Source organism: Numida meleagris, chromosome 2, assembly GCF_002078875.1.
Source record: "Numida meleagris isolate 19003 breed g44 Domestic line chromosome 2, NumMel1.0, whole genome shotgun sequence".
NCBI lineage: Eukaryota > Metazoa > Chordata > Aves > Galliformes > Numididae > Numida > Numida meleagris.
In genome coordinates, this window is record NC_034410.1 from 47,317,618 (window position 1) to 47,328,289 (window position 10,672).

Sequence of the window (10,672 nt, forward strand, 5' to 3'; positions counted from 1 at the left end):
GGGTGCTGCCCAGGTAAACAAAGCCCATCCCCTGGATGATGCCTAAGTGATGGCCCTGACGCACATTTGTAAGATGCTGCACTGAGCTGTAGCCCAGGCCTCTGGGAAACGCTGTATGTGTCTACATGGGAAGCTATCAGTGAAAGCAGGCTGCAACAATAATGTCTGTAAGCCACTCAGGGATGAAAGACATGCTGCAGGTTTGGTATCTAATCAATCTGGGTTTCCACACTGGAACCATCATCTCAGGCCCCAGTTTCAACACAAGTTAAAAGACCAACGCATGTTGCAGGTAAATCCCAGCTTCTCCTTGCTGCAGCCCCATAGACATTTTTTCATTTGGTTACATTTTAGAGGCAAGCAAGGCCACATTAATTCCATTTACATGATGCTGAACAAGATTCCCACTGAGACAAAGTACTTTGGCTTCACTGATTCATGCTAGCTGAGGATTTTGTCTGCTGTTAGCAAGATACTGTATGAGAATATTATTTGGGAGTACCCTTTGATATTTCCCCTGGTGCTGAGCACATTATGTACTAGAAGTTATCTGGAGATTAAAGTTGAAGTCAGGATCTTTGTGCAACTCCTACAGCTGTGTTCTTTCTGGTACAGTAAGAACCACATCTGTATCATTTCAGTTTTGGAGCAAATATGGGCTTTATCGGATAATGCTGTATATGCTGGAGGGGAAGCTATCAGGGACAATGAGATTTCTGCTTACGTAATAATTTTGACATATCGAAATTGCAGCTCTGTCAGTTTTGGCAAGTGTGACCCAGCCTCGTGATGACTGGAAGTGGAATGTGATAATTTTAAGGAAAAGGTCTGGAACCCAACAAGATACTGCAGGGTGACATGCAGCCCTCTGGGATGGGATGTGGGCACGCTCCCTGCTGGCATGTGCGATGCTCAAGGGGGAGAAGAGCTGATAAGTCCACTGCTCGGGGCTGCCAGCATTGGAACGAAGGACAAAATAAGCATTTTGGTGTGTGCATGTGTCTTTCTGACCTAAGGATACCCCACAGTGGATTTAATTCACTGGGCGTAACCTTATTAGTGTTTCTCTACACCTACAGCCTCCAGTGCAGAAAAAGCATCTTCAGGCATAAGCCAGTCACATTGGCTCAGTGGCCATTTCTCATGCAAAATGACTGAAGGATTTAAGTGTTCTCAAGTGAGGATAATCTACACTTGTACTAATCTCACCACATCACCTCACTCCTTGTAAAGTCCTCTGGTTTTGGTTCCCATGGTTTTTAAAATGTGTGTTTCAAGACCTTTCTTGCTAAAGACCCATGAATTACTTAAGTAAGGCCACATGAATGTGGTTCTTTGCATGCACAAGTGGTTGCAAAATAGGCATCTTTAGACCATAAATATGTGATTGTCGGCTCATCTTGTCTGAATTTTAGACCACAGAAGACCTGGGACATGGGACACTCTGTAAAACTACCAATATTTACATATTAAATAGGCAGTAGCCACGAGAGTAAGTGGGATAACTTAAACCAGCTAACAGCAGACCCAGTCAAAATCATGAATGATTTTCTATGAGGCTCTGCTAACGAAGTATGCAAAGACAGAATAAATATCAGATCTTGGATCAATACTGATTTCTTTCTCTGCTGGAAATTACAAAGTTTAGGAAGTAACACAATTTTGTAAGACATCAGGCACACCACCTTCCCTGCTGTTTTTTCATAAATAAATTAGCATTGCACATTGTTGATAAGGTATACATTAGACAGACTAAATCTTGAAAGAATTTGGAATTAAAGGAGGAATTTTAATTGAAGGTGGATTTTTCTGGTTTGGTTCAGTGGCAATTTGTATTTGACCTGGCAGTTCAACATCTTTATCGGTGATTTGAAGTAAAATAATAACCTGGAGATAAGGCAAAGACTGTCTGAATGGTTAAAGTCAGGAAGACTAAGCAGTGATATAAACTGGCCTGAGTGACTTTTTAAGCACAGCCCAGTGAAAGGAAAGGAAAGGAAATACAAGTTTGTGTGCCTTAGAATAAAAAAATACAGACCTCATCTACAGGGAAGGGGGGGCTGTTCCCTTAAAAAAAAAAAAAAAAAAAAAAAAAAAAGCTTTACTGGTTATATTGGACCAGAAAGCAAGCAGAGGATCACAGCATAATAATCAAGTTCTCTTTACCAGTAATACTTGATTAAATAGAATCATTTCTGAGCTTGTCTGTAGTGGCAACTGATGAGAACGCAGGTTCAGCGGGTTCTGCCTGTAAGATGTATACTCAGAGAACACAGAAAAAGCTGTAAAACAGAATCAAGGGTTAGAGGGAGAGACTTAGATGGAGCTGCTTATGTGTGTTTATACTCCATAAAGGTACTCCTGAGAGATGTCATTGCAGGAGGAGAAGGCAGAACGCCAAAGGGCTTTACAGTCCAGTGAAGCAAGGCATAACCGGAGTCTGTGGCTGGAAGGTGAAGCTGGACAAATTAAGCTGAAAATAACACATATTTCTATTAGAGTGAGCCTAATCGCTGGAACTGGAAGCGGAGGGCGGATTCTCTGGCCCCTAAAGTCTTTACATCCAGATGGATGTCTTTCTGGAGATAGTCTAGCAAAACACAAGTTATTGGACTCGATGCAGAGGGAACTTGGTGAAATGTAATGACCTGTGATGTACAACAGGTCAGACTAGATGACAGAATGGCTCCTCCTAGCTTGGAGCATTACAAATCTATGAAAACACAAACTCTAGAAAATTATGACAGCAAGCTGTAATATTTTTCTCTGCTGAGATTTCTGCAGAACTCCTAAGTAAATCAACTTATATACAGCTTTCTAACCAGTGTAATAGTACATGGGCAGACTTTTTTTCTTGAAGATATGATTTAAAAAAAAAACTCTTGATTTTTGGAAAAATGATTTTATAAGATTTTTTTTGTTTGGTTGGGTGGTTGTTTAAGCATGATTAAGAGGCTCTGATGCTAAGGCTTTCCCAGAGCAGGGAGAATCCATATGCTGCATGTTAGACCCCACCAGGCTATGCTGTTTTAAAACACTTCCCATAGTGATTTGCACTTTCTGCATGCTGCTATATTGGCTGTAGCTGCAACTGTACCGTGCTCTAGGCTTCCCATCCTCTGTCACAAATTTTATATAAATTGTAACAATTTAACAAAACTGGCTGATATGCGAACCATGTTGCCATATTCTGATAAGAGGGAGGTGTTTATCTATACGCTTCTTCCAACTGTGGCTGGGGTCAGGAGATGTCTATGGCGTGCTTTCCCTCCTTGTTAGAAATGATTGATTTTGTGTTATCTGTTGAGCTGCTCTTCTGATGTTCAGGAGATGCTCTCCATGACGGTCTCTCCTTGGAAGACTGTAGGGAAGAAGGGACACTACATAGAAGCAGAAACAAAGGTATCTGCAGCTCTTGTTGAGGAAGCAAGTGCTTAACTTTAAATAGGTGCTGAAGCCCATCAATACAACATAAATAAATAACCTGTGAAACATTGCAGCATTTGCTTAAACGTCCCCCTGTGCTGCCAGTTCTAATGAGTTACGACTTCAGTCTACTGATGCACTTAAGCAATTGCGTAATTCGCAGCACAGGAGAAATCCCTTGACTTTAATGGGGTTTATGTGCTCAAAACCATCTGCCTGCTTAAGTGCAGAACTGGAATAAAGTGCTCTGGACAGCAAAAGGCAAAGTGGGAGAGTGCGATGAACATACAGCACTTACTTTACTGTCCTCTGTTTGCTGGCCACAGCAAATAGATTTGCAGGTCTTGGGAAGGATGGACGAGTGTGAGGGCCTGTGATGGTCTTTCCTTTGGGAAGGGGCAAGGTGCTGCTAGAGAAGAAATAAAATCAAATTCAAACATTTTTCCAGTGATTCCAGGAGAAAATTGAAACCTGAATCTTCGCTTGGTGGAAACAAATGAGTTTTCCTGAGATACTCAGTGCCTGAGCTATAAGCAAGGAACTCTCTCCTGACTCCTTAGGCAAGAGATTGATGGGTGTTTAGTTTGTTGCTAAAGAGACAACAGTTGTCGATTCCTGTCTTGTTATTCTTCCCTTGTTTCTCCTCTCCCCACTCTACAGATAATGTAATTATTCAAAAACACACACACAAAAAAGGAAAGTTTAGCTTTTTTTTTTCTGCAGAGATTATTACTCCTAACGCTGTGTTAACATAATCTCACAGCTGACTGAACACTCCCCTCTGACCTTTCCTTCCTTGGGGACAAACTCAGGTTTAATTGACATTTGTGTCTGTGAGCTCTGCTGAGGGGAGATTAGCAGTGGCTTAGCTAATTAGTATTTAAATGTTCACTAATGTTCCAATGGATTTGTCAATTACAATCTTATTAAAAATTGATTCAAAGATTTCACTTTTTGGAAAAAAAATAGAGATGTCAGAGCTGATTGAATTTCTGAAAAGGATTAAAGAAAAAATCAAATCTGCTATTATGATCTTTTCAGTCATACTGGAAGACAGGAAAATATTTGGAATCGTAAATGGCCCATACGTTTCTTGAGATGCAAATATGCTTACTCCTCACTACTGCATTGAAAAAAGTGCAGACGCATGAGATCTTATTAGGATTATTGAAAATATTCACACTGTAATTACTTGTGTTGATGTTCTTCTACTCCAACAAAACTTTAACAGTTTGGAGTACTAGAAGAACCTTCCCCATAAATGTAACAGGTAACATTACAATAATTCTGTTTTTTAGCACAAGCTATTGATCTCTTTAGTGTCCCTCATGTTGTAAATGGTAACACCTTCTACTCAGTGCACTGAGTGTTATCTATAACAGTTTTTTAGCCAAGGGGTTTCTATTTCAAACTCAATCTGCAGTTTATACAATAAATGTTGGAGGCAACTTCTGGCTGTGGAAAATTGTTGGCTGATCAAAACAGGTGCAGGTTGTTATAAGCTGATACCCTCCTTCTGACTTGGTTGTTGAAGGAGGGTAATGTAATAAGACAAGTTGGTCTTTTACCCACTTTCTACTGATGTATTTCAACCCACAAAGCAAGTAGGCAAATGTATTGAGGATTAAAGTTTGGAATTTGGTGCACTAGAGGCAATATGTAATGCTTTGTCAGAAACCATCCATTACCCTCAGTTCAACTGGTTTGATTTTTCTTCTTTGAAAGATGACCCAGCAGGCTCAGTGGGAGTTTCAGCTGTTTAGGGGATACGCATGCCCTCTGAAAATGAAGCTAGTGTCTTTGGAAATGTAACCATGGATTTACCAACTCAGGACTAGTAAGGAAAGATTGTCATGTGCATTCAGGAATGCTAGCATCACTGGAAAGCCCAAGTTCATTGACCTTCCATGCAGGCAATGCTGTGTCTGACTTTGAGATACAAGAATGCGATTATTTGTTGTTGTTGTTTTTGGCTTGTGATTTAAAAATGAATCAATCTGTATCAGCACAAAATTACTTTTTTTACTGCCTAATGAAAAAAAAATGCAAAACAAATGAAAAAAAAAAACACCAAGAAAAGATGCTTTGGATTGAAATAATCCAGAGTGTTTTTAGTTTAATCTGAAACAAACTGATGTTTCATTCTCATATCCTTTGTTTAAAACCTAAGCTAGGAAGATATAGTCCAAAATAGGAGATATAGTCCAAAATAATTGTAGTCATCATTTTAAGTCATAATTTTACTACCTTTTGCCTAAAACACTTGGAAACTCATATCAGTTTCAGAATTGTTATAATTTGCCCAGTACATTTTTCTTGCTGAGCTCTGCTTCCAAGAACCCAAGTTGCTTTTGGAAGGGGGTTGTAAATTCAGGAGTGCCTATGTGATTTCCAGTCCTTCCTAACACCCTCAAAGTCTTATGCCATGGCCCAGACGCTCTGACTCTTTTGGGTCCTAAGGGTCAGTAGGTCATTTTCCAATAAACTTCTCGGGAGCTCTCATTAAAGTAAAAGGGTTTTCACTGAATTTATTACAAGAAATTCTTGGACTAACAAGGAAGAAAGAATTACAAGATCTGCTCTTCCCACACCTGAGCAATGCCTCTGTCTCCCTCTATCTCTTCTTCTACCCACCACCCTTTAGGTGTCCTCGTCGCCCCTATTTCATGACCTTCTTCAGAAAGACGATATGCAGGACACATCAGCAGCAGTGTAAGCAGCATGTGAGGCGTATAGACCTGGGGACATCAAATCCGAGATCACTGCAACTCTCCACAGTCTGTGAACTGGCGAGATACTATGCTGTATCCTCTCCAAACATTCTCCAAAAGCCATTAATTACAGTTATCAGGGAAAGAGTTTGGTGCTGAGTTCAAGATACTGAACCGGAGACATGGGGAGAGCCAATTCAGAAGGAAAATCACCTCTGCATCCTACAGCACTGTCTGACATCAAAAGGCCCCTGCCCTTATGCTGGAAAATGGATGTTCAAGGTAGTCCCAGGATATAGCTCTGCCTCCCCCAAACCCTGATACTGCGGGTGTTAGAAGAAGCCTTGATAGGGGGAAATATAAACAGAAAAAGACATCTGGGGACTGTAGCCAACAACTACGTTTTGGCACTGCAAACCAAACCACAGCCTCAGCACTGCAAGGAGGATATCTGCTGGGGTCATTGCTCTCTGGGAGGAACCACATGGGGACAAATATCTCCCATCCCCACTGCCTGCTAGGGGGTGGGAGCAGGTCAAGGGGGCAGTGGCATCATTAATCAGCCCAGACGGGTTTTGTGGAGAGAGAGGGCCCTGACAGAAGGCTGTGGCTCCAGAAGGCTGGAGTCATCTAGGGTACAAGTGCCATCCCAAAATTCACATGCCACCTCCTGCCAGAGTGAGCATCTGGTCAGAGAGCCCTACCTGCTGCTATTGTGTCCCTGCAGGAGCAGAGCAGCTGGTGGCATGTCACATCTGTAACTGAGAGGCCAGCAGGGCCTTGCTGAAAAGATGGGAGATGGCCTTTTTGTTAAATGTGTACATTGAGGAAAATGAATTATGAAAGTAATGTCTCTGTTGTTAAAAGCCAGTTAGCTTCTGTATTGCTTTGTCATCTTTGTTCCTCAAAATGTCTGTAGTATAGGAAGAGCCAGTCCACTTCCTAGCTTCTTGCATAATGTAATGCATTACCCCTAATGCTTTGTCTATTAAGAGATGATTAGTCAAAACTCATAACAGTCCTGCAAAAAAAATGGGTCAGTCTGTCCTGAGACTGGGCAGGAAGGAGATGACAGCTAGATGAGGAGCTCATCTACACAATCAGAGGAGATTGATAGCATTGTTCAGATACATTTATAAAGTATGGGGACCAGTATGCGTCCCTATAACCTAAGTCAGAGCTAGTAAAACCCCATGTGCCAAAAAGGGAAATACAGTAAGAATGTATTGAATTAAGTGCCAAGTTAGGCATAGCACTGATTAGCTAATTTAACTGGCACATTTTCAATCTTACTGCCCCATCCTTTTTTACAACTAAGAGCTTTACTTTTTGGTTCCACCAGGCTATAGCATAGAGCCCTACTGCTCAGATCCGTCTGCTTCTAGCAGGTATCAAGCAATACATGCAAAGAAAAAATAATTACGACCCCATCTGTGAAATTAAGGGGAAAAAGTAAAAGAGAAAATATTCCTTTTCACACCAGTGAAGTGCTGTATGTTTTCCATTCATTGCTTTTAGAAACAAAGGCTAGCACATTTTATTTTGTGAAGGGGAAGGGGAAAAACATGAATTCAAGTGAAAGGGTTACTGATGGGCAGAAATCACCATCCTCTTCATTTTTGAATGAGTAATAATTGTAAATGACATTGAATTAAACGTGAGGTCACTTTTATTCACTGAAAGCTTTAGAGAACACTGAAGTTATAAACTCCCATTAAATTAAATTGGTTCTCTATTGAAGCAGGCTTTCTACATGACTTTAAGCGAAACTTAAAACAGTCATCCTGAACTTGAAATTTGACCTGGAATATTTCAGTATATTGCAAGTGATGAGTGCCTGTGTATGAAAAGTGGGCAGCCCCATCTCCAAACGCTCCTCACATCGCTGTGTGCACCAAGTGCAGGGTCCTGCGTGGAAGTTGCATCAGTTGGCTGCAACCATATGGTGCAGAGATTAAAGATTATAAAGGATGCCGTTATTTTAGACAATTTCACTGAGATTTTCTGCTTGGATGAAGGCACAAGGAAAGTCTCTTGCTCTGTGTTTTGCACAGCCGAGTGTTAAATCACTTCATATCAGAGCTGAACCTCAACCTCATCACTGTTAATCTTCTTGATTGGTTAAGTCTTTGCGTTCTGTCAGAAGAGCTAAAATCTGAGTGTCAGCGATCAGCACATGAAGATTTTCCAGCAGAGAAGAATGCCTTCCCTTTCCCACCCCCTTTCCTCTGTTACTGAGGGGAGGGAACATCCTCCTGACCCCTTCTTCCCAACAAATCTGTTGTTTGCACTCTGCTGTTTTCTGACTATACAGTAAGCCTGGGCTGAAGGAATATTCTTGCAATGCATACCCCACTGCTCAACAAGGCTTTTTACTCAGGTAGCACTTGTCATTAACCCACCCCAAGTAGTAGGAAAAATGTGGACTTTCTTGGGTGTGTGAAGGTATCAGCCCTGAGATCTGGACATCCTTGTCAAATGAAAATGGGTGTTATAAGGAAAAAACATCTTTAGTACCAAAGGCCAAGGGCAATTCCCACTCTTATTTATACTCATTGATGGAACTGGCTTTCTTCACCAAAGTCTAAACCCTGGCCCTTAGTGAGCAGGACCTGTTCTAGGTTCCTAGGTGACTGGTCACTCCTGTGGGTAGGAGATCTTCTCTCCAGGCTGCAGAGCCACCACTACTGCTGTCCTAGGAGCTGCTCCATGGGTCTGCAAGCTGAAAGGCCTCTTACTGCCTACCCTGCCATGCCACTGCTCCTCCTGTTCTCAAAGCAATCCAGTTGGACTCCCAGAGAACGTAAGTACTGCAGACACCTCCCATGTTGTCGGTCTTGCTTCCCAACAGCAGAGGACGTCATGATATTCAAGGAAGCACAAAGGTGTTTTCTTCCGAATTCTACTTCTTGCCGTTTTGTCCATCAAATATTTTAGCCAGCCACTGTGACACCTAAGCATACTGTCTGGCACCTTAATCACAAGGTATTGTTTCTGTTTACTGATTGAATGACAGAAAGATTTTTAAAATGAATGAGGCATAACAAGAAAGGTCTGGTGATGCATGAACAAGCTAATGAATGTGGGCATTTGGATGATTAATAGATACATCTCAAATACAGATATCAGCAAAACTTTGGTGGTGTGAACAGACTATTAGCAAATAAAGGCAAGAGTGCTAAGAAAGTTGAAGAGGACAGGTGCTCAAGAATCAAATGAATGTTTGAAAGCAAGATTTTGTGAATAGAAATAGAATGGGGAGGAAGATAGAAAAGATGGAAAGATGGAAAAGAAACACCAACTCCAACATGCAGCAAGACTTTATGGGGCCACTTTTGTGATAAATAGCCATGAGATGCTCACTGGATGGAGAAGATCATCTCTGCAATTACGATGCCTAATGATGATCCTACTATCAACCACATGCACTCCACTGGATGCCTCACTGAATGAAGCAGCCAAAAACCTTGCTAACAATGTGTGGAGTACCGTTTCTCTCTGTGTGCTCCTTCTTGCAGCTTATCCTCACAGATGTGACAGAACCACAGCAGAGATTTTGCAGAGCAGCTTCAGATGCATTTGGAAGGCATGCTTCTGGTTGGAGCTGGGATATTTCACGCAGAGGATAATGTTTGCACCAAATGTCAATGTACATTTTGGTTTGGTCAGGATAATGCCTAGCCAGTGACCTTATACTGCCCCAATTAGCAGATAACTGCCAGGGAGTCCCATTCCTTATTGTTAGGAGTGAACAAGGCAATCATGGAAGGAAGGCAGCAATAATAACAACAGCTAATTAGACAGCGAGTGACATACAAGGCAAAGAAAAGGGAAAGATATGAGAGTTTCTATATGGTGTGGCTGCCAGCTGAAGATGAAGTAAGGATCTGGAGCTCAGGATATAAGCATATGGCTTGAGTCAAGGTTCAATTTCTTCTCTCTCCTCTTTGGGCACATTGACACTTTGCAACACAGCATCTTTGCAGCAATGCTTGTTTAGGCACAATATCTGTGGCGCAGAATGGCATGAAGCAGAGGTGCCAGTTCTGGCCCTGATGAAGTGGTGGCCAGTTGCCTTCAGCATCCTGCTCAGCCCCACTGTTCTACTCCTGGAGAGGGCAGTGGTCTTCCTCTGCTGGCTGCGGCCTGCTGCTCTGCCACAAACAAGCAGTAGCAATCTTTTCCTTGTGCACCAGTGGCATGTGATGATCAGTACAACAGGGAGAGCTTTACTTGGCTGCTTTGGGGATATAGCGGGAAAAATGACATGTTCTGGGGGAGCCCACTCCAACACCTTCAAAGGATGGGGATTTTTTGTCCTATTGCACATTAATATCATCAGCACTGATAGTCCTCAGAAATTGTCAGAAATTCTTTCTGAAATTCACTTTTTGAGGTATTTTTCTGTGTTAAATATACAGATGTGCAGAGAAAAGTGTCATTTGGAGAACCTGAGGGAAGTGTTGGTACTGCCAAGATTACTAGATGAAAGGAAATATTTTGGTCTGATCCTATTGCCACAGTCAGATCTGAGA

At 41.8% G+C, this 10,672-nt stretch overlaps 1 long non-coding RNA gene across 2 annotated transcripts in view; it reads left to right on the forward strand.

Annotated features, from left to right (window-relative positions):
* Positions 1–6,696, forward strand: part of LOC110394229 — a 34,884-nt gene extending 28,188 nt beyond the window's left edge. For both annotated transcript variants that reach the window (XR_002435467.1, XR_002435465.1), the window contains one exon: positions 6,071–6,696. This is a non-coding gene — a long non-coding RNA (uncharacterized LOC110394229). The remainder of the gene's footprint in view (positions 1–6,070) is intronic.